The sequence below is a fragment of the Cheilinus undulatus genome, linkage group 19 (assembly GCF_018320785.1).
Source record: "Cheilinus undulatus linkage group 19, ASM1832078v1, whole genome shotgun sequence".
Taxonomy (NCBI): Eukaryota; Metazoa; Chordata; class Actinopteri; order Labriformes; family Labridae; genus Cheilinus; species Cheilinus undulatus.
This window is the reverse complement of record NC_054883.1, coordinates 10,587,247-10,607,569: the sequence shown is the minus strand read 5'-3', so window position 1 is coordinate 10,607,569 and position 20,323 is coordinate 10,587,247. Positions and strand designations below refer to the sequence as shown.

The 20,323-nt window shown below is 40.2% G+C and overlaps 1 protein-coding gene across 1 annotated transcript in view; it reads right to left on the bottom strand.

Annotated features, from left to right (window-relative positions):
• Nucleotides 1–13,130, bottom strand: part of dlgap1b (discs, large (Drosophila) homolog-associated protein 1b) — a 142,855-nt gene extending 129,725 nt beyond the window's left edge. Inside the window, exon 1 of the mRNA XM_041814692.1 lies at nt 12,998–13,130. The gene's annotated coding sequence lies outside the window, so the exon portion shown is untranslated. The remainder of the gene's footprint in view (nt 1–12,997) is intronic.
• Nucleotides 13,131–20,323: the final 7,193 nt, after the last annotated feature.

Below are 20,323 nucleotides of genomic sequence, written 5' to 3'. Positions count from 1 at the left end.
CTAAATTTTTCTGTCACGAAAGAGTGGGCGTGGAGGTCAAGAGAAAGGGAAGAGGCAGAATGAAGGGGACCTCGTAGCTGGGTCTGCTGATTCATTCCCCTCCTGGCCCCTCTGCAGGTGGAAAATTGGGAGGAGGGCAATGTTCGCCATCGGTCAGTTGGCAGGATAATTTGAGGTTGTAAAGAGTCAAAGAGGAATCTATTCTTCAAAAATCCTCTGGCAGCAGTTCAGATTACATAATTTGAGTCAATATGAAGAGAAAAGACAGCATGGAGAACTTACTGCACTGAAATGACTAAAGGTAAAGTACTATGCATGATGCAGGCACCCAATTATGTGAATAACTCCCTTAAATATACGTTTAAGTTGTACATACTGTACAGAAAAACTGAAGCAAATTTGCCTTACATCAACTACTAAAAGTAAGCCCTATATTTTCAGCATGTTCCAGCATAATAAAAATTATTCAACAGAGGAGCAATCTAGATAATTAGCCATAAACAGGGCTCTGTCCGTCAGTGTCCATTCATGCAGGTTATATAATTGAGAACCTTTTTCTCTCTTATCTTTTCTCTTCCTCATACTTCTTCCATTCCTGCCACCTTGGCATCAGTCATGTCCTGGCTTTGTACCACATTTTTCTCCCCCCTGTGCCTCCACTCTTGTTTCCCTCTCTCTGCAGCCAACATGGTGATTTATAGCTGGACTTAAAAACCCCACACAAGTAGCTGCGGTTATTCTCCCACACTTCATTGACATGCTATACAGACTGATGTTTAAACGTCTCATGTGAAACATGAAAACAATGCTAAGAACCGTCAATTGGTTTGCTGGCTCCTGTAATCCTCAGAGATTTAATTTGAAAAATGATTGTCTCTTTGAACCATCAGATAATCCAGGAAATAATGCAAATGAAAAATGAGGGTGGCTTTGTTTCCATTTGAGTTATTATTTCAGATAATTATCCTTCATAAAATGTGACTGATTGGGTCGTTTGATTCCAGTTTAATTACAAAATAGGTAGATGATACAAATGATCACAGATAGCAGAAAACAGAAAATGAAGGAAGCCACTTCTCAAACAGCACATTAAAGTATTTTTATGATACAAAAACTGACTAAATTCACTGTTATTCAAATGAATAGTACTCCAAACCTGTTTATGTATTAAACTAGTGAGAAACTGCCAGAAATGCCTTATCCCCACAGCTATCAATATACAAAGTTCAGGACAATATTTGCGTGTTTTTTCATATTTCTTCACAAAAACAACCCTGAGCAGCAGCACCAACCGTTCACTCATTCACACACTGACACACACATACAGTCACCATCTGTCATGCAGTAACCTCACCAAGCTTGCTTTCCCTCCCTGTCCTGCCAGGGCACATGCTTCGCTAATGATTCCATAACTTTGTTACCACCTCATTATGGCGGTTAGTAAGCGTTGCAGCTAGATTTACCACTTCATAATGGACTCGCAGTGCAGACTCATCTGCTTGACGGCCTTATTGATTCACTGTACTGTGATGAACAGACAAGTTGAGACTGCGTGGTAGCACTGCTGACCTCCACCTGCTCTCAAGCTACTGCCATCATAGTGTCCATCTGCCTCTCCACCTCCTACATGTGACTGTGCTGCAGTCACAGTCACGGCTCAACATTTCACTGAAATATGTTGTAACCTAAATATAACAGTTCTGCTGACAATGAAAGGCTGTCACGTTCAGCTCCACGGTTCTCTGTGTTGATCCGGCTCTAGTCTCCCAGTACACACTGACTGATGTGTTTACACACACTGCTCTACAGTTTCACACCACCTGGGAAAAAGTACCATAGCAAAGTGACTTGCCAGGGAACAAAAACAAAGCAAAGCCAGGATTTGAAGGCTGAAATGAGCAGGGAATATGTGCCAAACTGGCTCTGCAGTAGAACAGTCTCAGATGTTACAGCATTAGGGGATGATGCCAAAGTTGCCTTGTGCAAGTTCTTATATAAAGGAGAAGTGCATTGTCTTTATACACTTTCAAAAGCTTATTGGGAGACCTGTGAAGGCAGTCTGTAAGGGTTTGAGGAGGGGAAACATTCTCCTATTGCCAAAGGGTTTCCTTTGAACGCAGCCTGTTATAGTTCAGCATTCAGCTTCTGTGTGTGTTTATTCCAACCTACAGGGAAACCTATAAGGAGGGCGTCATCCAGAAGAAGAGAGCCAACATGGAGCTCAGCATCACTGAATGACTCGTGCAGGCTGGGATGGAGCAGTAAGCTACCAAGGGGTGGAGACACAATCAGATTAAATAGAGATAGAGTGAGTGTGTTAAAGTCGTGAGGGGTTAACTAGCATTCATACTGACCTTTGGTTTGGAGATGACCAGTTGGTCTTGGGAGTAGATAATCCTTAGAAAAGCTGGTCTTACTGACTGAGCAATCATCCCCTCCCCCACTCACAAACAGTCAATAATACTGCTGCACATGCGATTGTTTGTATAATGACCTTTGCCTTAATGAGCTGTTTTTGTTGCACTTATGCACTGAAAGGTCAGTACAGAGGTGTATATCCGATGTGTAGGTAAGACACATTATTTTGGTGTTAAGGTGTTAGGTTTTCATTTGTAATTGGAATAGTACTGGTGTTTCTGCAGGCTTCTGCTGCACACAGAAAATCAGTAGGCAGAACACACTGACTGCATTGCATTCTTGAAGCAAAGTGGCTATTACTTGCAGCGTGCATCTGCATGGGTGTCTGCCAAGGTTGTAGAAATCTCTCAATTCTAACATGTCAGGCTATAGATTGGACTATAAACAAAGAGATCCGCATTGAATAGGATTTGAAAATTCTTAATTGATTATCAGAATAGTTGCGAGCCAGTTGTTCTAATTTGCTGTTGTGGTTTAAGATTTGCAGAAGCTACATGCTGTACCATCCTAGAGTCAGTAAGGACCCAAAGATGATACATTATAACTGTAGAATTCATATATTTCACACAATGCATGTTCCTTCAAAGTTCAGTATTTATACCGAAGATGCCTTTTAAATGATACACGACTTTGAACATAAGCCCGTGTACTCTGTGTTCTCCTTCTGCATAGCACATTAGCTTTCTGCTGCTTGTTCTCCCACTCCCAGTGCCTCCTCATCCACTGGCCCTTGTGCCTGATTTAGCCAGCGCCTTGGGCCTGCAGCAACTGGCGGTGGTATAGAGGGCCATGTAAATGTCACCGTCTCAGAGGCTGTGCTCTGCAGAGCGTGAAATGAAATCTGGCAGAGTTTTAGGGCCATGCCTTTCCTCACATGGACATTTCTCAGTTTGTGGGCTGTATATAAAATTCCAGTGCATGTTATGACTACATGTGAACACCCTGTCTGTTTTTTTTATCAATTATTTAAACGTTGGGTCAAAAGGGCTGCAGTTGCAGTTGCATGTGAGGATAAATGTTTTCCCAACAGGATCATTAGTTCAAAAACAGATTAATATTGCTGTCATGTGAAATTGGATAGGACTGCTAATCCAAACTAATCCTATGGATCATGCAGCCATATCAAGATTACTGCATGTTAGATGTATGCTTACAAATTACAGGACAAGAACACTTAAAATCTAATCAGCCACAGACATGTCCAAGATATATATCTCACTACCTTATGATTTATGCTTTTAAGAGGAAAAGGATTAGAATTTCAGAGCAGGATGAGACAGAAGAGCTGTGAGCACTACATGCTGGCACAGAAGGACGGCCAGCAGTTCAACATTTCACTGCAGGAAAAGTTCCCTGTTCCCTACAGGGAGGACGGGCGATATATGCTTGAGAGGCTGTCTCTATTAAAGTCAAGTAGAGGAAGGTGCTAAAGGTCTTTTCTTCTGATCTAAAACAACTGTGTATGTAGTCTGTTCTGTCTCAGACCATCTCTTGTTGGCTCTAGTTGTAAAAGATACAATCAAAGTAAAGTTATGTAGCAAGCCCAGAGTCAGCCAGCTTGAGAAGGGAGAAATTCAGCCATGGACTGATCAGAATTCCTGCTCTGAGATTCAGTTGACTTAGGCCATCCTTCACCTTATGCTTTCTCTGCACTGACAGAGAGCTGACAGCGTTTAGATGAGCTCAATAAAAATCTCATATCACAGTCCATTCCAAAGCGATGACATCAATTAAAGGCTGTCATCACAAAATATCTACCCTTTCAATTACCCATTGTTGGAATTGCCCCCCAGGCTTATGGCCTCTATTCATTTCTCAGCTCGACACTTAAAGCCAGGCACTTCCGGACATTTACAAATAGGCCTCCCTACTCCATTTAGTGCTGTACCTTTTACAGCTTATCTTGTGTAACAAGCTCTTAAATAAATCCCCTTGCTTTAAATAAACACAAGCTGAGCTCTCAAAGACTTTTCTTGATGTTGGGTCACATGACAGTCTAGACCTCCTGTGGAGTCCCAACAAATGTGTATTTTAACCTGAAGGCTTGTTTAAAATATTTAATTATTGAATTAATTAAATTGAATGAATTCCAATGATAATAATTCCAAAATTGCAAATATTCACATTCCACCTAAACTCTTAAAGGCAAAGAAAACCAAGCCTTGCAGATAAGTGAAGTGCCCAGCATTCTGGTACCACATTTGCCTATGAGCTCTAAGATGGCTGAATGTAACTGTGAACATTGAACACTGCGTGACAGTGCCCAGTCCACTCAGAGAGGAGTCAGTGCTGGGGAGATCTTCGTCATGCCCCCTGATTCATCGTCATCCTCCTTCTCCTGTCACAGCCGCTGGGAGGCAGCCAGGACGGCAGCTACGGGGCGCTGCAGAGAGCTGAGGCATGGAGCGATGCTGGCAGGTCAAGAGGAGCCCTCTCGCTCCAGTGCTAAGCCAGTCCTCAGCAAACTGACACTGCGAGCAACAAGCTGCTTCACAATCCAGTGGAAAATATGATATGAGGAAAGCCATGATGGAAACTGGAGGGAAAGGACAGTGGGCTATTTGTGGCTGGGATATTTTCTGAAATAGCCATTCATTGTTATCTCCTTGTAGAGCTTTTTCACTGTCAGTGATGAAGTCTTTAACTCCTCTGCGGGATTACAGGGAAAACTGAGCATGTAATCCAGCATTACTTTCTGTAATTTATCTGATTGACATCAGCCTTGCTGATCACTGCTTACTTTCCGAAAAACTAATCTGAGTTTTATTATGTTTGTACAATAGTAAATTAACTACTGCTTTTTTCAGATTAAAGGCAATCCACTAAAAAGGAATGGGGAATATTTCACTGTGGAGCTGTCTCATCAAATTTAATGCATTTGAAATGGAGGTCAACAGTGCAGCTTTGAATAATGCAGAACACAGAGGCATAAGACAAACCAGTGACAAATTCAAAACTTGAACATAACAAATGAAGAGGTTTTAGTCCAAGCAAAACTTTCGGCACTTCAAAAACAGGATTATACAGTGGCTCAACTCTAGGAAGAGGCACTTACTTTCCTTAAAGGTGCATGATAAATTAGAATAACAGGTGTCAGAAGAACTTAACCCAGTTTATCAGCACTTTCATAAATTTGAGAGAGATCAAGAGACAATTTCTAAAAGAAGGGACTGCAATGGTCTCTTCCTCACTTCATATAAAATGAGCAGCGAAAACATTGATCCAATATTTTTGATGATGCAGTAGTCTTTGAACAGAGGCTAACAGCCAGAAATTAGTGATATTTTAAATGTATTTCAGGTTTTTTCTTCCCTTACTTAGACTTTTCTGTTCCATATGTGCCAAATTTCCTTAAACAGAAAACTGCAATAAATGGATCTAACCTGCATCTGAGCTGTGCTGCAGAATCCCTCATCAGAGTCGGGGAACGGTGAAATGTCAAGTTAATTTGTTTAATAGGATGTCACACCTGTGCTGCATGGAGGTTAAACAAGTTCGCATGATGCTGATTTTGGCCCATATCCATTACACCCATCATTTCAGCCAGCTATGGTTTAATGATTGCTGCAAATATAAGAAATTTGATTTAAGAATTTATCCAGATGCCTAAAGAAAGGGATAAATTGTTGCAATGATAACACAGGCTATTTTCTGTCCAGATAAGTGTCACAAAAAGTCTCTGCACTATAAAAATGTTTCTATGTGGTATTGTTGTAATAATTTGCTCCAAGGAATCACACAGACAAAAAAATCAGGTTAAAATGAGCTCTGTGCTCTCGGGTAAAGAACACATATCACTCAGGATTAGCTTACACTGCTACATTGGTGCAATAATCTTTACTTCCTCCTGCCAAAACAGCAAGATCTTGTCAAAATCTCCTCAAAAGAGGCATCAGCCCTCTATCTCATCACTGTCAGTCTAGTCTAGACAAACCATCCTGACTTTTCTAGTGCCTGTGTGCATGCAAATGAGCTTCTCAAGCTACAGCGTGTACAAGAGCTAACAGCCTGTGATTCTAAAACATCACCGGCATCTCCTCCACTGCTGCTCTGGGTCTTAAGCTTTAAATGATGTTTGGATTTGGAGGGAAAACCCCTGTTTAGATATATCAGTGATGTCTGGAAAGGCATTAACATTTTTACTTTCTGGGGCCTGGCTGTTCTATAAGACGTATGTGTGTTACATATTTTACTTTATAAAATAGCTTTTAACAAATGAAGGCCCTCATTGCCCCACAGTTGAGAAAATGAGGGGCTGTGAGAAACTGTTCACACACAAAGAAAGAAATTATGTTAATATGACCTATGAAATTCTGACTGAGTCAATTGAACAAGTGAACCTTTCATGGAAAATTATTTTAACAGCTCCGCTGCTGTTTGACTTCTGATGGTACGATATAATCCTGATGAGGATGGAAATAGAAGCAGAGGAACTTTAATACATTTCATGGGAAAAAACATTCTGGGTCATTCTGGGTGAAATTTTAGTCATCCTGGCCAGATAGTTAAGCTCAACAATTCTGTTGACTCATACTCTCATATATATTTAATATACTGTTATGGTAATTTTTCTGTTTTTTATTCAAGTTATAAGGTTAGACTTCAAGGCTCCACATTTTTAACTCTATGATTAAATTAACATGTTAATGAGTTCGCTATCACTAGATTTAGAGTTACTTTGGAATATGGAATAACTGCACAAGTTTCTGGACACGTAGATTTTATGCATTAATAACAAATCTCCTGAACGTGGGGTTGTTTAACTCTTATCATTTCACCGCTGAGAGCTTTTGTACTTTTGTAATTTAAACTAATTTTTATTTGTAAATAATTCCAGCGTTGTGATATCCAGATCATGTAAAATAAACTTATGCAAAGCATTTTCTTTCAAAATCATTGAAGGAAACTTAGAAACCCAGCATCCACCATGCAATGTGTAACTGTCCACACTGGTGTTGTCACGATACCAAAAGCTGTAACATTGATACTGATGCCTAGTTTAGTATCATGATACCTGATACTAAAACAATACTTGAAACAATACTTTGACACTCGATAACTAGGGATCAGAAGCAGGATGTTAAGACGTTATTATAACATTTAGGAAATCACAGTTTATTAACAACCGAAATTGTGAAAAAAAAAAAAAAAAAAAAAAAGAATAATAAATTAAAACTTGGTTGTTCAATTTATATCAAAAACTCATTCTTTATCTAAAATCAGTTATTTAATTTGGTATTCTATAGTCATGTGTTCTTATTGTGTGCTTATGCAAAACTATGATATTCACTACGTTTACAAAGTACATTTTAAAGAGTTTTAGCAAGAGAATGACTTTTTCTCTTTTTAGGTGACCATTAAATCTCACACTGTAGTAGCCCTTATTCAGTGGTTTGTAAAAGTACCTGAACAAGACACCTTAAAACTCTGCATCATAAATTTGTCGTTTTAGGACACCTGATGTCCTGTATGCCTGCCAGGCTTTGTGAGCTGCTTGATGGGTGAAAGTGATGTGGCATGATTTGGCAACACTACATTTCTGTAATGTAATTTAGCAGCCCATCATCATCCTACAAGAGGTCTTACAAGCTAGCTTCTGTGCTTACCTGTAGTGTTTTGTATTCCTCGGACAGGTCTGTATTTTTGTCACTGAGGATCTTGCAAGTCTGCGCTGTTAAAACTGTTTGCAGCACCTTTAGAATGCAGGTTCAATAAGTCCGTTGTTCAGCGTCGGCTCTGTGGATAAGGTAGCCCTTTCTGTTCACCTGTGCATGCAGAGCTATTATGGTGGAGGACTCGCTTTTGTTGCTGTTAGTGGCTGAGGTGCCTTCTTCTGTGGCTGAGGCTCACGCAGGTTGTACCATATTAAACTGAATGGTTGACCAGAGTCAGCTGGTAAGAGTCTACTTCACTGTGTCACTGTATGTTGAGACTGTTTGATATCTACTGGTCACTTGAATCTGAGCGATATTTGACAAAGAAGCGGCACCGAACACTTGGAAATTCCAGTACCATTTAAAATAAAAAGCACAGAAAAAAGCAGAATTTCTGTATACCACACAACACTAGCCTACACGTAGGTTCAAAGTATCCATCGCCATGCACTCTGCATACAAATGTTAACATTTAAACCCACTTTCCAGCCAATACCACAATATAATAGTGTGATTTCTACTACTGTGTACATTGGGCTTAGCAAGGCTAGAACTCTGAGAACAATTTTTGTTATCACAGGGGATCCTTATGTTTACTATTTACAAGCAGGTTTGGTCACTAGACTTGATTCTGAATTCTTCAAATAGCCAAAATGAGATGAAGCAAAGGTTTCAGTAGACTCAAAGGTAAATGTACACATTTGCAGCCTAATTTTATAATGACAGTCTGTTAAAAATGCAGTCTTTCTCTATGATGGTTAATAGCATCATGTTTATTTAAGACATCAGTCAAGACTGCAAGCGCTAGGATGCTGAGGCATCAGTATGTCAATGCTTCATCCTGATTCCATTATTAGACCACAGATCTGCTGCTTGCAGACTTAATAATATGGGTATCAGTTGTGCAGGTGACTAACACGTCATCATACTTAATTCAAACCATGCAGAGAGAGAGAGTTATCTCTGGGATGAGTTTCCCCAAAGGAATTATTTCTCCATTCAGCTCGTCACCTTCAGAGGAGAATATCTGAATATACCACTATCAATAAGACTGTTTAAAGCTGGCAGTCAGCGAGCAGAGAGTTAGTGTTTAGAATGGTAACAATAATGAGATGTGGATACTATCACTATGCACAGAAGTACAGTTAGACTTGAAAACTGCTTTGCATTCAGCCGCTGATTCCAGCTCAGAGAGGGATATGCATCTGTACTCAGGGGGGAGAGGAAATGTGTGTATAGGCTGCCCTCCCCAGCGTCTGGCTGAAGGCCTCCCTGGTGGATTATGTTACCCAACAATGGCTGTGGCCTTTCACAGTCAGGGCATGCTCCAAAAGCTGGAAGGCATACAAACATGGCTCTCTTCCTCTTTTCCATCCCTCTCCCACCAGAATTGACATTGTCCCCTGGCAAACGCAGGTCTACAGTATGTCTTTATATCTACAAATGAGTGTCCCAGTTTCTGGTGAAAGGCAAATAAAAAGGAAGGCTATCACACCAAAGCGTTTCAACGGAGCGAGCTGTGGCACGAATGGCATCACACACAGACAGGACTCAGTGTCACTGCATGTTTGTGAGGACAAAAAAGATGGCTCTTAGCATCTCCTCGCTAATGAAAGATGGACAAGGCAGAAGGCTCGACAGGGCTGTGGAATTCTCATGATATGATGAGACATATTGCAAACCTCAGTGTGTTTATGATGTGTGCAGAAACACTAACACTATAAACACAGAGAGGATGCTCCAGGCACAGACTCCTGTAAGTCCTGCAGGCATGAAGACATGCCTTAATGGTAAACAATGCTCTTTATAAAACAATCCATAAGTTAAAAGCTGCTGCACGCACAGAAACCCCTCAGCAGATACTGTATGTAAACCAAAGTAAAATCATCAGTATATGTAATGGAGTTTTCTTCATGCTTCAGTGCTGAACAACATTAGGGTAATGGTTTGACCCCTGAATGAATTATTTTGTCAATTAACTAAGTGGGAAAGCTAAAATTGTATGTAAAGTAAAAAAGGATAAATCTGAGCAAGCAGCAGAAAGTAATTTTTTTCCAGACTAAAACCCTAAAAAGGGCAGATAATCACAGAGGATCAGGATTAGTAAATTCAGTCAAGCACTGAGCCTATTCATTCAGTGTGCGTTATTATCTGGCAGGCCACAGTGAGAAAGTGTCACACTCCCTCCTCATGTATTCCTGGTTGACTACAGACCTCATAATAGAAGTTCAGCTCTCTGTAAAGCTCACAGTTTGAAGCACAAAAACATAACTTTCTCCTCTTGCTTCCCTGAGGTGGCACAACAACTTGTTCTCTTTCCTTTACAAAAAAAATCCACAGGAGGAAAGCTGAAGAAATTAAATTGGCCCGCTGTCAGCTCCTATACAACCCACCTCAGCAGCTAAGGAAGTGCACAGGCTATGATTACAGGAGTGCCTGAAGAGTCCCCTCAAGTCAAACTAGCATGTGTTATCAGCGCGGGAGAGACGCCTCGGAAACAGAAGGTGTCCTGTTCTCGTAAGTGAACCGCTGAAAAGAAACAAGACGTAGTGGGACCGGACAGGGCTCTGCTCGGTAAAACAGTGCAGTGTAATTAAAATTCAACAAAGCAAAAGAACACTGCCTGAAGCTACGGCACATCTGAGAGTATACAGCTACAGCTGACTCATCATTGCTGTCATCCACAAGCATCATTACGACATCATGACTCCTGGCCTCTCCTAATAAAACCTGAGGGGGACAAGCTATGAGTAACAGCTATGTCATCACCATGCATAGCAAAATCTTCTCTGCCGTCATCCTCCCTTATTTTCATTGTAAACCCTTGGGGGGGTTAGAAAGCAATATTTGTGCCACGACTTGTCTTAGGCTCCTCCATCTACCCCTCAGGCTGCTCTGATGGTCCTTTCATAATTTCATTTTAATTTCAGGCTTCCATGGATTCAAAGACAGAACACACAAACAGATCCATTTGAAGCGTCTATGGCTCATAACACATTTACATCCAGAAAGTACTATCTGAATAATTACATGGCAAAGAGAGGCTTGCTGGATATGGTAGAAGTGTGAGAAATACACGGAGATTTTAAAATATTCAGAAGCCCTTATCTCCACTCGAAAGCATTCTTAATATTCCACAGGCAGCTTGTGGAAAGGAAGCTGCTGAGGCAGTGTTTACAGGTATTTTGTAGCAGGGCAGATTTGTTTTAACTAAACTGGTGTAAAACACATGCAGGGGTAGGCTGCAGGATTAGCTCTCTGCTTTGTAAGAGGAAATCTGAAGAAAAAAATCCTTCTTACATTGTCTTAGTCTTTGAGGTGGTTGAGACAGACGAAAATGATGCAAGGGGAAGCTACTGCGGCCGATACTAGTTAAGGTAGCTAATGAAGCTGAGCATAAGGTTGGGAGTTCAGCACAGAGTCCATCACTAAATGACAGGCATAGTGGAAAAGACAGTTAATGATTGCTCCAACACTCGTATGAAGCCACTGCAGTCAGTCATACGAGCAAGATGCAGAGGGTCTCTAATGGGGGGGGATGGGAGCAGAAGCTGGCAGGCCTCGTCTTTAGAAAGGAAAGCACGGGTTTTAAGGAAGTGACAAAGGCAGCGAAGGATGATCAACAGATTGTGAGACTATTCACTGCTTCTTTGAGATAAGAGAATGCAGAAATGACTGCCTGGCAATGCCATTCACTTGGAGTAGGCGAGAAAAAGAAGATAAAATGAAAATCATTAAACATGGATCTTATCATGTAGCACTTTAGACCTATTCTTGACGATCTATGTGACCTGTAGCTTCCAGCCGATATTCCAATTTCTCCATCATTTAAGTGCATATGTAATATGTTGCCAAGTTGCCTTCTTTATACTTGCTTGACCTCTCAGCCTTAATCCCTTCCTATCCTCAACTCTACCTCAGCCAGAGTCAGAATAACAATTGCATTATTTTCCCAACTGGCTCAGTGCCCTTTCACACACACACAACAATAATTACAGAGGCTATTACAATAGCATGTAATTTCCATCTACACTAGGAGCCATTAACGCAGCTTTGTTCTGGCAGACCAACTAGATGTGCATTAACATTAGACAAGTGATCCATTCATATCGCAGCTGGAGTTAGTCAAGAGAGTCATTTAGAGATGTAATGCTGTTCGTTTATGGCAACCATACTACTTGTGGCTGTGTTTTAATGGCCTGGATCACACAGTGGTTACTGTCTGTATGTGCAGACCACATGCACCACCAAGCAAAGGTTTCCAAGGGTGAGCCGGAAGAACAGAATCATAAAACAGATTGAAAAGACCATTAGAGCAGACTACTGTGCCCCAGTGCTCATCAGTGCCCTGTCTACATGCTGCCAGGCTGCAGAAGGCAGATGTGGTCAGATTAACACCTCAAAGCCTTGGACGTGGAGAGTGATATGGTGGCACATGTTCTGCTGCTGGCGAAAACTGCATCCTGGCCCCACAAGTGGCAGCAGGCTGTTCAGATTTCTGCCCAGTGCTGAAAAAGCAACCCCTAGTGTGGTGCGAAATTCTGCAACTTATCCCCCTCAATATAATGGCAGGGATGCAAGGCAAACGCGGCTGCGGTGCCAAGACGCACAAAGAGGGGAAATGGATGTTTTACTAACGGTAGCCAGAGTGCAACACAAGAAAATGAAATCTAATAACTTTAAAAAAAAAAAAACGTTTGGGTAATTTTCTTCAGGTGTCCGGGTTTTAAATAAAGTTGGAGACATGTGCACAATGAAAGCACAGCCCGACAGCATGACGCTTGAGCTGCACAATGAAGGGAAAAGTGTCCGCCGAAGCATGTTTTGATTTCAAAAGGTGCATGTTAAAAGGCAAGACAAGTGTTGGCAAATCTTCACTGCAAAATTAATGAAACGAGAAAACAATTTGCGCATTTGTCCCTTACCTTGTCAACACAGTAGACAGTCCGTGTGAGAATCGCCTCGAAAGTAATCCTCTGAATTTAGTTGAGATTGCTTCTTTTCCTGGTGAACAAAACCAGTCGAGGTTGATCATATAGGACGTGACTTGGATGATAGGGTCCCACACACTGTAGTATCTTCGTGTATCGCTCCGTCTGTGGGCTGCAGAGGCATCACTGAACGTATGAAACAGCGCTTCACATGAATGGAGGCAGGGAAAGCCCGGCATGGATTCTGCTGCTGAGTGGATTCTCCAACCTGCCCTGTCATCAGAGGTCGACAGTTAACAGGATTTTTACAAAGCATTTCAGAGGTAACTACATTTATATCGAAAAGTGGCCATAGTACCATAAAGCAGTAAAATTGTTACTGCATGTTACGCTGTTATGGATAAATTATCACGGACGCTGAATTAATATTGAACCCTTCAATGAAGACCCTAGCTGTCAGTTAATTTAGCAGTAATTAACTGACAGCTAGCTTGAGGTTCAGGCTAAAGCTAGAGGCTTAAAGCTAGCTTGGCGAAATTAAATATTAAATTTTTAAACTCGACAGAACAGAAAGCTTATTTTACTGCAACACTTCAGAAATCTTTATACCAGTGTTCCTCAACCGAAGAGCCAAACTGTTGAAAAATACCTTTGCAAGTGCCACAATCTAAGTGGGGAAAAGTGGCAAAAAACGGGTTAAAGTAGCAATAAAAATAAGTTGAAGTGGGCAAAATGGTCAAAAAGTGGCATAAATGGGTGACAGGGGACAAAGTAGGCATAAAATGGCAAAAATGGGTGAGAAAAAGTGTCAAAAATGAGTGAGAAGTGACTAAATTGGGCTTAAAGCACCAAAGAGTGGCGAAAATGTGAATAAAAAAGTGTCATTCATTGGCAAAAGGCAGCTTGAATGGGCAAAAAGTGACAAAAATGGCAACAAAGGGGTACAAAAATTGCAAATAGCAAAAATGAGATAAACGTGGCAAAATTGGGCCTAAAGCAGTAAAATTTGATTAAAAGTGGCAAAAAAGGAAAAAAGGGGTTAAAAGATTGCAAGTAAGGGCAATGGAAATATACGGACAAAAAAATAAGGTTGACATAGAAATCCTAATGTGTATTTGTGGGAAACAAAACTGATTACTGATTATTTTCCCCTCATTCAAGTATACAAAATTGGCTAATATTTGGAGACAGACAACTGTAAAATTTGAAGCAAAGACTCCAGAATAACAGCCTGGAAGCTATCATTCTAGCCATCAAGCCATAAGCACTTTGTGCTACATTGCATTGTATAAAAGTGCTATATAAATAAAGATTGATTGATTGATCATTGATGTCATGCATGTTTTATTCTACTACGATGGCAGATCAGTCCTTATAAATTTTTAAAACAAAAAGAAGTTTTAAAACATTTTGGGTCATGAACACCCTTAATGTATACAAAAAGTATGCAGAGCTTATCAAATAGACTGTGATATTAACATTACAAAAGTCTATTGGAAAATAAACTTAGTTACTAAAATGTATGTTGTTTACATTAACAGAGTTAAAATAATAATTTGAAAAAAGACAGCCTCTACTGATTAAAAGGCATATATGCAGAATTTGTATGGTAATGAAACAGACTGAAATGTTAAAAAATTGAAATTAACCCTTTTGTGAGCTACAAATACAAACAAGACCCTCAGCTTAAATAATGATTAATGCAATATTGCGACTTTTAGGCAATAAAAAATCACTTGTTGGGGGTGGTTAGGTGTAAGATTCACAGAAACAGCCTTTTCTGAAATTTTAACTGCATACATTTTGGAGTGGTGATGTATATGACAAAGTCAAAAGGTGTGATGAGATTTTTCTTTGGAAACAGTCCTTCATGTAACCTGCAGGGAAGAATATGCAGGAAGGGGAGGTAGGCCAACCACTTTGTCCACAGGCTGCAGAGTCACTACAAATTAAAAGTTAATCAATGGAGCTTTTGATGTTTCATTGACAAGACAGTTTGAATGAATAATGCAGTCGGCTTCAACATGCTCAAAATATTTGCTCATTGCACAAAACAACACTATTTCCAGTTAACCCTCTACATGCATCAGGCAAATCAATCAGATCAAATGGTTTTGAAAAGAACTTTGGTTTTATTTCTGTCAAAACGATATATTTTTCTCTCTCTGCTGTCAATCTTTCATAAAACTGCATTATTTCATGAATTTTTGTAAACTACATTTTTTTAGGGCAGTTTGTGTAATTGAGTTAATCCCTGGTACGCTCAGTCAGATATTCATTTCCGCAGAAAGACATATACGATCACAGTACAAACAGGCTTATCACACAGACTTCACACATCACTCTGTCTCTCTCTTGCAGTGACGCTGATGAAAGACTGGAGGCGTCTCTGCTGAGGAGAGAGAAGATCAACCCAGCCTCTGCTCTCTCTGCCAAGTTGCCTAATAGGCTAACATTGTTTGAATATTTTAATAACTCTGACAGCAGCAGCTGATAAAAGACACCGGAGTGAAAGCTTTGAAATGATCAGGTAAATATTTATGACAGCACATGGCTCTGATTTAGATGTACCACTGCATAAAGAAATGTCTGCATTTAGACACTATCAGGGGTTTAATAGTAGCCTGAAGCATTTCCATCAACCAGCGATCAACAATTTATCGGTGGCAGCCAGTCAATACAGGCATTGCCTGAAAGTGTTGCTGAAATCAATATTCCCTTGTGGCACAGCGCACATCCCAGAGAGAGAAGGAGAGAGAGAAAATAATCTAAACCTATAATGAGCAGTCACTCTTGCACTGTATGCAAATAAAATTGATTGTTGCCAGTGGAGCATTATGAATGAACTGGAGCAGAAATAGATGTGTGCAATTTATGTCACAAAGCAAACTGTGCTAATTCTGACTGAATTAACAGAATTTAACCTTTTCATACTCCTCTTTGACTTTATTTGTCGATATAATGGTTTAATCCTGGCTGATCACAGCGGGATTACTGATTTCTCATTGGGGAACACTGAAACTGTCACCCCGGGCTGACTGCAGTAAATCTTTGACAGCTGTCCTCATAAAGAAGTCCCCCTATCCATAGGGGTAAACAAGGAGGCGTGTTCAGTGCCTGTAAGGTTCATATTCATGATGGTTTTCATGTGAGTTGTCTTTAAGGGGACTCGTGCTGCTGCTGCAGCAAGTCCCTCAGGAGGAGCGTGCGATCTTGTTTGCGTCACACCATCTTGCAAGTACAGTATACCCATGATGGAAGCCTGCACATCAAAGTGTGCTGCAGAGATTGGCTCTCACAAGATTTGTCCTGAGGGGTAAAGGCAGAAAACAAATTAAAAGATCCTTGAGGCTTGTCAACAACACAATTCAACAAGATGGAAATGTCATGTTTGTTAAGTGAGGATGAAAGGGGAAAAATGTCTTTCCAATCCATAAGAATGGCAGTGTTTTAAACAGTTTTGCTTTCAGACTGTCACTGCTACCTCATGTATTTTATTAGAGTACCATAAAATCCAAAATGTAACCTGAATCCAGTCCATGTTTTACCCCTCTCTCTGACACAACATGCAACAGCCAGCTATCCATCAATAATTCATAGTAAAGGAGGTAGTTGCAAACATATGAAAGATGACACAGAGAGTGCAAAGTAACTGTGAGATCACTTTGTTGTCACAATGACCATTAAATCAATCGTTGACAGCTGTCTAGAGCTTACAGGTGTACATTTTCTGTCAAAATACTCACAGAAGCCTTTATGTAGAAGTTTTTGCATGATTCATGTGATTTGTCCCAGTCACAATCAGCACTAATATTTGCAAAGAGCTTGAATATATTGACTCTGGCAATAGAGTAATTCTGTGGTGTATAACTAGGCTGCAAATTTATTTTAATTACTCACATTTATGATGTTGGCAGATGAAGCATGAGCTCTATTAATGTAAATTATTAATCATTCCCCATCATTAAAAATTCTGCTGAGGCTGCTGTGGCAGTGACAGCCTTGTAACATCCAGAGGCGTAATGAGTATGTTAAAAAATTGGAACAAACATCAAAAAATATACAATTACTTGCTTGTGGGGATGAATATTGCATGTTTATTTAATGATAAAGGGATAGTGAACTGCATATGTTTGATTATTTGAAGGAGGCTAGTCATTTCACAGATGCCACCAAGTTTCAGCAGCACATTGCGTGTTTTCATCTAATGACAATCATTTTTTTTTTTGTGCTTTTCTCAGAACAATTTAAGACCTGAGAGTTTAGGTCTCAGCAAGGCGTGGCTGAAAGAAATCAGTTTCACTGGATGGGAGACTGTAAGTGTGTTCCCACCCAGCATTTTCGATCGATGCTCATGAAACAGCCCACAGGGACGTCTGCAAACCTTTGATGTTCCCTTGAAGACTCTATCCCTTTTTTCCGACTTGATTTATTTCAGGCCTCTTTGTCTTGAAGCAAATTAATTCCAGCCTGAAAAGTGACATGTAAACATTGAATTTTAGGTATGCACATTTTTAATGTAAAGAGCGGATGACATGATCAGACTGCTCTCAAGTAGCAGAAGATCTAACATGTTGCATTGTATAATTGCATGATAAATATTGAAGATTAAGCATATTTCTCTGCAGTTAATTCAAAGGCACTTAAAGAAAATCATTAAATGTAATCATGCACATACATAAACCCACTTAACTAATTCATTCACATGAAAGAGCCAAGGAAATGAGCTGAGTTGTAAGTGAGGACCAAGCAACACATATTCTGTTTATAGTGTTTACTGTATACTTTAGATCTTCTGCCATCCAAACACTGAAGTACTAAGAATAGATATGGCATTGAAGCTGAATAATTCAGACACAGGGGGTGGAATACACAACGAGTTTTTCCATGAGGCTTGAAAATGGGGAAAAAAAAAACTCCCTTGGAAATGCTGATATCACAGCAGCAGTATTGCATCTGTTTGTGTGACCCACTCAAGTGTATGTGCAAGCGTACGGTCATTGCCTGGGTGTATAAGGGCCGAGGGACACTTTACACAAGGATGAAGTAATCGTATTTAAGTCCTCCTCAGACTGAGTCCATTCATATGCACTTTAGTGGATATATAGCTGAATAACTGAGTGATGGAGTCTCAAGAATTACTCACATAGCAGTAAAACACAAATTTATAAATGATAAAAGCTGTTTCAGCCTATCTACAAGGTCCACCTTCCATTATATAAACTACGGTGTAAAGTACTATTTAACCACCTTGTATGAAAGAGCTCTGTTCACCCATTGGGGTTTGAAGATCTACAGTAACCCTCTGTCTTTCTGAACAGAAAAGGCAGCACTTAAAGTTTTTTATTTCCCACATTCATGCAATTGCCCTCCGTCATGCCTCCTTGGGCCCACTTTTCCATCTGCGAGACTTGTGCTTTTCACACTTCCCTAAACTTAACAAAAGAAATTCATAGTGAGGTATTAAATATTGAACAGCACAAGTGAGAATGTCAAATCGACTTTCTGTCAGCCCAGCGAATGAGCAAGATGGAACAAGATTTGTGGATTAAGTCAGAATCTTGAAGCTACTGAAATGTAAGGAGCTGTGCATACATCACTGCTACATGATGTTAACAAGCCATACAAATTACATGATTTTCTTTATTTCAAATGACAACTTTAAACAGAAACACACCACATACTGAAAGCACTACAATCATTGTGGAATTTTCTATCAAATTTAATAATAAGATCATGTGAAATAGTGACAAACAGCCAAAGCCTTGCCACAAAACAAAAAGTAAGGAAATTTGTGTTTGGTACATTATTTCTTTGTTGTAACAATGCTTCTTGGCAATAAATCTTATACCATTGGAAAGCCTGTTTATTACCCTTTTAAATGATGCCTCATTTGTAAGGATCATGCATTTGTGGGATGAGCAGCAGAGCTGAGTATGTGGGTTGCGCCCATGAAAAATGGGCCAAATCTTGTCTGCCAATGCCAAACAGCTGATTCTGCTATAGACTCTTGTTGGGTGTTTTGTGGATTGGATGATTGAAGTTTAAAGAAACAAGACATATACATATACATATACAATTTATTCATTTAACAAACAGGAGCCTTAGTAGTGTGTGGAAGAACCATACACAGCCACAACGGCCTGGCTCCTCCTCCTCATGCTGGTCACCTGTCTGGTCACACACTGCTGTGGGATGGCATCCCATTATTCAACCAGCATTTGTTGCAAGTCAGCCAACGTGGTTGTGTTGGTCACTCTGGCACGAACAGCACATCCAAGCTGATCCCACAAATGTTCAATGGGGTTGAGGTCAGGACTGCTGGCAGGCCATTCCATCCTCTCCACTCCCAAATTATGGAGGTAGTCTCTGATAAACCCTGCTCTATGGGGGCGAGTGTTGTCATCTTGGAGGATAGAGTTCTTGCTGACAGTGTGAGAAAACAGTATTCTTGGGGTGTTATCTTCTTGGGATGCCACTTCACGGCCTGTCTCTGACATTCCCCGTTATATAGAACTTGGCCTTCAGTTTAGATATGGTACTAGGGTTCACTCAAACAATGCCGCAACTTGGTTTTGCAGAACACCAGCTTGAAGTTGCCCAACCGACGGGCCTTATCCAGATCAGTCAAACGTGGCATGTCGATTCTTGAAGCAGACATCTACTGACCACTGTAGCAGGGCCCATGCTCACAGGTGCTGCCAATCAGGCACCTGATTGGCAGCACCTGGGGGTACCAGAAGCTCAAAACAAGAGTCAATAGCAACAGCAAAATAAACTGTTAGGCATTGGCAGAGAAGATTTGGCACATTTTTCATGGGCGCAACCCACATACTCAGCTCTGCTGCTCATCCCACAACTGCATGATCCTTACAAATGTGGCATCATTTAAAAGGGTAATAAACAGGCTTTCCAACGGTATAAGATTTATTACCAAGAAGCATTGTTACAACAAAGAAATAATGTACCAAACACAAGTTTCCTTACTTTTTGTTTTAAGTTTAGAAAGTTCTCTATTTCAAAGGAAAAACTGCAAAATCTTACATTTCACAACCTATTAAACATTTATGATTAAAATGGCTTAAACAACTCTAAATTATTTACCTTTTTGTCTTTTGATACTACTAAATCAAAAAGAATAATTCAACATTTCTATAGAAATGCACATCTGCTTTCAATTTGAGAATCAGATGAGAAGATTGAAACCTACTGTCACATTTGTATGATAAATATAAAGCATATAAACTGGCACCAGTATGACCATAAAATCAGACTCTGTCCGGCTGTAGCCTGTAGGTTTTTGTATATGATGTCACGCAG